The sequence below is a fragment of the Myotis brandtii genome, unplaced genomic scaffold (genome assembly GCF_000412655.1).
Source record: "Myotis brandtii unplaced genomic scaffold, ASM41265v1 scaffold1386, whole genome shotgun sequence".
NCBI lineage: Eukaryota > Metazoa > Chordata > Mammalia > Chiroptera > Vespertilionidae > Myotis > Myotis brandtii.
In genome coordinates, this window is record NW_005354950.1 from 3,696 (window position 1) to 9,999 (window position 6,304).

The 6,304-nt window shown below is 37.0% G+C and overlaps 1 pseudogene; it reads left to right on the forward strand.

The window, feature by feature from the left end:
- Positions 1–4,482: 4,482 nt before the first annotated feature.
- Positions 4,483–5,699, forward strand: LOC102258180 (annotated as a pseudogene).
- The last annotated feature ends 605 nt before the right edge of the window (positions 5,700–6,304 follow it).

The following is a 6,304-nucleotide window of genomic DNA, read 5'->3' on the forward strand; positions in this document are numbered from 1 at the left end:
TGTCACATATAGAAATTTTTTGATATTTACAACCATAGTAAAACAAAGATTTAAATTTTGATATTTATTTTATATATTTAAATGCCATTTAACAAAGAAAAATCAACTAAAAAAATGAGTTCACGTGTCATCTCTGAAACGAGTATCATAGGTTCGCCATCACTGGTATAGAGTGTCAGCCGTGGTTATATTACACACATATAAAATTTTTATTGTTGAAAAATGTTAATTTACTCAAAGATAAACAAACAATACAAGGAACATCCATGTACCTAGACCAAGCTTCCACAATTATTAACTGATGCTAATCTTGTTTCATCTATATACTCACCACTCCCCAGACACCCCGCATTATTTTGAAGCAAATATCATTGTTTCATTTTATCAGTAAATATTTGAAGTCATTAAAAAATATAACCATAATCAGACTTCAAAAAGCAAACAGGATTTCCCTGATTGTCTCATAATTTTAAAAAACTGTTTGAAGTTGGATCCAATTAAGATTCATAAATTGCAATTGTTTGGTTTCTCTGATGTTTAATTTACTATATAGCTTTCTCACCTTCCCTGTTTCTTTCTGGAGAATTTCTCTGTGTAAGAAGGAGGAAGTCTTTTTCCCAAAAGAACTGGGCAGTTTACATTTTGTTGATAAACATTCTCACATGTCATTTCACCTACTCTTCTAGTCCAGTGTTTTGGGTGAAGTTATATTTAAGGGGAGGCTTGATTGACTCAGGTTTGACTATTTGGTGGGAATACATCGTAGGTTCAGCTGAAACTTCCCTCAGAAGGCATATAATGTTTAGTTGTCTCACTTTCTTTGACAGTAATTGACATTAATGATGGCCTAAGTTTCATTATGGGTCAGAAGTGATTGTTAGGTCTCCAAAGGAGGAATGCAGGTGGCCAGAGTGCTGAGGGATTATGAATTTATTGGATCATCCACACATGAGGTGGCTGAGCCTGGATGGCTCCAAGCCCCAGTGGCTGGAGTCAGTGGCTTTTAAAGGATTTTTGGAAGGCTTTTTCTGGATGGAGACCTGTTTATGCATACCGGGAAGGAAGATAATGGAATGTGGTCACCACAAGTGAAATGTGGTCTCAGCAAAGGGAATGTCCATAGTCACATAGCCTGAAAAGCTAGTTCCCAGGGGAAGGGTAGTGATTCAATTACTCAATCAAACCTAACAATGATGATATCAAATCCTATCATTCTTCCCTTAGTTATTAGATAGAAAAATCATATAAAGAGAAATTTCCCTCTAACCATTCTCTCTCTCATTTCCATGAAATACAGTGTGTTATGGGTTGGCTCAGTGAGATAGACCATCGACTCAGAATTTAAATTTAAGAGCCTTTATTAAGCTGACCAGCTGACCACAGCCCGCACCTTCCCCCTCTGGGAAGGCTTGCAGCATGTGGCCCCGACCAAGGGTGCAGCAAGATCTTTTATTGCCAACTACACAGCGTTAGAAAAAAAAAGAAAAAAAATCTACAAAGCGGTTCATTAGCCGTTCCTGGTACTGTCAGGGTAAAAAGTTTACATAAAATTTACGAGCAGGGTCATACCTGGCTGGGTTCAATCATAACACATTGCTTTTCTAGCAAGATAATTAGCAATTTTTCTCTCCCACGGTCCCTGCCCTTGACACAATCGGTAACTTTTTCCAGGCCACAGTCCCTCCCCCCAACACATTCAGTAAGTTTCTCATGTTTCATTTCCTCCCCCTAGCACAAGTGGTATCTGAAAGGCAAGATAAATGCTCAATTCTATCTCTTTATTTGTCAATGTTCATAACAAGAAGATGCTTGCCTAGCACACTCCCAAGGGAGCGATTGACTATTTTAAGCAGAAGGCCTTGTTTTGAACTCATGTATTTTAAGATATCTGATATACTGTATTTTCATTCATTGGAGTTATTATTGATGCTCACATTGCCCCATCAATGTCCAGTTGCATTCTCTTGAGGTTGGCTCTTAAGTCCTTTCCATGAGATCCCAGTGATTTTTGAGAGCATCCTGGCTTTCTTGTTGACAAGAGAGTGAAGGCTCAACTGAAGCATTTTCTGCCTATTCCTAGAATCAGTAGTTTATTTATAAAATCCTAACTTTTGTGGGAAATGGCATTTGAAAACCACATTCTCAGCACTAAGGGTGTGTGTGGGGAGTCATTGTCACTGGGCTCATTTTATCTCTATGCCTTTTCAAGATGGACAATGAAATTATTGCTTTTTTAAGTATCTTGGACCAATTGCTTATATGGTTCATCCACCCCACAGTATACAATTAGATTTGTTTGCCATTTGATTTTTGTTTTAGAATTTTAAAATATAATTTTTGGTAACTATGTAAACTACCTACATGGTTTCAAGATTAAATCTATGAAATATTAGTGTAACCAAGACATCGGTTTCCAGCTTCTGTCCTTGTTCCCTCCACTCTGCTTCTCCCATCCCTATGAAAGTAAATTTTTGTTGGTTTAGTTTTCAGAGTATCCTGCTATTGCCTTTTCATATATATGAAAAAGATATGTCTTATATTTTATATATGTAGTGCATATTCTACCTTGTTAGAGAAATGGTAGGTAAACTCTACATTATTTTCTTCACATTGCTTTTCCCACTTAATGATGTATCCTGGAGACCTCTCCATACTTGTATAGAGAGACACATTCCTTTTCACTGTTGGATAGTCTTTCACTGTGTGAATATATCTTAGATAATTCAACCAATCCCTACTGAATACCATTTGATGGTTTTGGGGTCTTTTTTTAATTACAAATAATGATTCCATAAATAGACTTATGTGTCATTTTTCTGCATTTTTGTCAGTGTAGTTAAGGGATAAATATTAAAATGGGGGATTAGCAATGAATGACAAAATGCATATGTAAGTTGGCAGCACAGTTCTGATTTCCCTTCTGTAGGGTTTGGACTGTTTTTCCATTCTCACCAGCCATGCAGGAGAGGATCTGTTTCCCTAATACCTTTACCAACAGATTATGCTAGCAAACCTTTGGACTTTTGCCAAACCTGGAGGTGTCAAATAGTATCTCACCTCAGAAATAGAGGTGTGATTTAATTAGTATTTTTAGTGACTTTATTTTGTGTTTTAATTTGTTTTTCTGAGTATATATTAATGTCTTTTAATATATTCAAGGTACATTTAAATTCATTTTTCTCTGAATATTTATTCCCATCTCTTACTCCATTTTCTATTATATTGCTATTATTACTTTCCGTACTTTTTAATTTTCAGTGTATAGCAGGAACATTTATCCCCTTTGTTTTAAGATGAAAAATATTACTGTCCCTAATTTGACATTTTTGCTTTAATTTTTCAAAGGTGTCTTTTGTCCCACATTATCTGTGATATTTTTATGTAATCACATTTGTTCATCCTTCTCTTTACTCTATTTCAAATCTTATATTTTCTTTAACTCCAGGTTACAAATAAGTTACCCATGTTTTTTCTTTTATTTATATACTTTTTGTAACATTTGAACTTCATTTGCTTGCAATTTGAATGGCATGAGGCAATAAATGCAATTTTATCTTTTTTCTTTATGGTTATACAGATATTCCAAACTTGCTTTATCACATCATCTTTGGCCCCTTTGATGTGGTATGCTGTCTTATTGAACCTAACTGTAACATAGTGTCATTGAATTGAATATAAATGAATAAGGCATGATTAATTTGGTCTGTTTCTGAATTTTCTGTTTTTTGTTCACTGTTATCTCTATTCATACAACAATATCACACTTCTGTAATAATAAAAATTACAACGCTTGATTCATTGTAGAGCTAGTCCTTTCTCCTTGTTCTTTTTCTCAATGGTGCTAAATAACTTTCTTTTTTTCTTCATTGAAATGAACTTTATAATCCACCATTTAACTTTATAATCCACTATTTTTCAACTGCATGAAAAAAAATGGTGATGGTAAAAGTTTAAATTTACAGTTATATAAAATAATGTTAGAGAAGTATCTACTTTTTCTTCATCCCAAAACTTTATAACCCATTATTTTAACATTATAATCTACTCTTTCTCAGCTACAGGGAAAAAGTGATGATAAAATTTAAATTTTTAGTTATATAAGATCACGTTAGATACTGATCTATTAATTCCAATGTATAAAATGCTTTAAACATGGATCAGTTTTGAATTCAGTCAAATGTCTTGACTGCAATAGGTAATTTTCTACTTCATCTATTAATAATGTGTTGAAACAACAAACTGTGGTATGAATATTTCCAAATGAGACACATCTGTAGCTTTATTTATTGGTCAAACCTCTGTTAGACTTTAAGATTAATATCACACTTGATTCAGAGAAAGAATTGAAAGCAGGAATAGCTCACATAACACTGAGATGATTAGCTTTGTAGAGGTTTAAGTAAGTTCTCCTATGATAGCACCTGGACCTTGTATTCTTTTGTGAGAAAACTTTGCTTTATTATTTCCTCCAGATGAGTAATAGACAATTATAAATTTTCAGGGAGGACAAGAATGAAGAAAAGAGGGTTGGGAATGGTCCCCAGTTACCTAAGTACCCTTTCCCCTTCTCATTCCCTTCCTTAAGGTCTTGTTGGTACCTGCACCTCAGAGCCTCTTGAAAGAAGATGGCTGGCCTTCAGGACAACACTCTGAGGATTGTTCTGGTGGGGAAACCTGGAAGTGGAAAAAGTGCAACAGCAAATACCATCCTTGGGAGAAAAGAATTTGAGTCTAAAATTGCTCCTCATGCTGTTACCAAGAGCTGTAAGGAAGCAGAGTGACAAAGGGAGAGGAGGAAGCTTCTTGTTGTGGACACCCCAGGGATCTTTGACACCAAGGAAAACCTGCAGACCACCTGTGAGGAAATCAGCAGGTGTGTCCTCTTCTCCTGCCCGGGGCCCCACGCCATCATCCTGGTTCTACAGCTGGGCCGCTACAGTGAGGAGGAGCAGAAAACGGTTGCACTACTCAAGGCCCTCTTTGGGAAGCCAGCCATGAACCACATGATCATTTTGTTCACCCACAAAGATGGTTTGGGTAATCAGACACTGAATGACTTTTTAGCAGGAGCAGACATAAACCTGCAAAGCATCATCAAGGAATGTGGGAACCACTACTGTGCCTTCAATAACAAGCAAAGTGCAGACGAGGCTAAGAAGGAAGCTCAACTGCAGGCACTTGTGGAGCTGATAGAGAAAATGGTGGAGAGGAACAGAGGGGCTCACTTTTCTGATGCCATCTATGAGGAGGTAGGGAAAAAGCTGCAACGTAAGGAAGAGGCCTTGAAGATAATCTATGATGATCAATTACGGAAGGAAACTAAACTAGTTGAAGGGCAATGTGCTAAGGGAAAAATATCAGAGCAAGAAATGGAAGAGAAAAAAAAATCCTTATGGGAGAAATATAAGGAAAATATTAAAAATATTAGAGAAGGAGCTGAAAGAAATATATTTGAAGATGTTGTAAATGGGATTTGTAATATGATTTTAAAAATACTGAATATGTTTAGGAAATAATGTAAATTTAATTTTTGTTTCTTAATTTACTATGATTTGTTAATGTGATTAATTGTATTTTCCAAAGATGACTAAAACAATATATTCTATCCCATCCATTTTTCTTATAATCAGTTTCTTTTTCCTTCTGTTGAATTATATGGTTTGTCCCCTTCCTTGAAATTTAATGAACTTTGTGACTGCTTTGACGACTAGTGTGTGGCTGTAACTTCAAAAGTGAGATAGGGTCCTAGCTGGTTTGGTTCAGTGGGTAGAGCGTCAGCTTTCGGGCTGAAGGGTCCCTGGTTCAATTCCAGACAAGGGCATATCCCTGGGTTGCAGGCTCGATCCCCAGGGTGGGGTGTGCAAGAGGCAGCCCATCAATGATTTATCTCATCAATGATGTTTCTGTCTCTTTCTCCCTCTCCCTTCCTTTCTGAAATCAAAATATTTTTTAAAAAGTGAGATAGGGAAAATGCCTCTTTGCTCCCTAGGGTTTGTGGGCTTGGCACTTGGCCACCATGTGGGGAGGAAGCCCAGGTTGCCCATCGAGAGGCCACATGAAGAGGACTTGAAGACACTGGCCCACCCCCCTGGCTGGTCTTTCATCTCCAACAGAAACAACTTGCCAGCCGTGCCCGTGAGGCAACATGGAAGCAGATTCTACAGCTGCCAACTGAGCCACCTCAGGTGAAGCAGCAAAGAGCAAAGATGGGCCACCCCCCTGCATCCTGCCCAGATTGCAGACTCATGAGAAAAATAAAGATTGTTGTTGGTTTAAACCACTAGGCTTTGGGATGGTTTGTTAT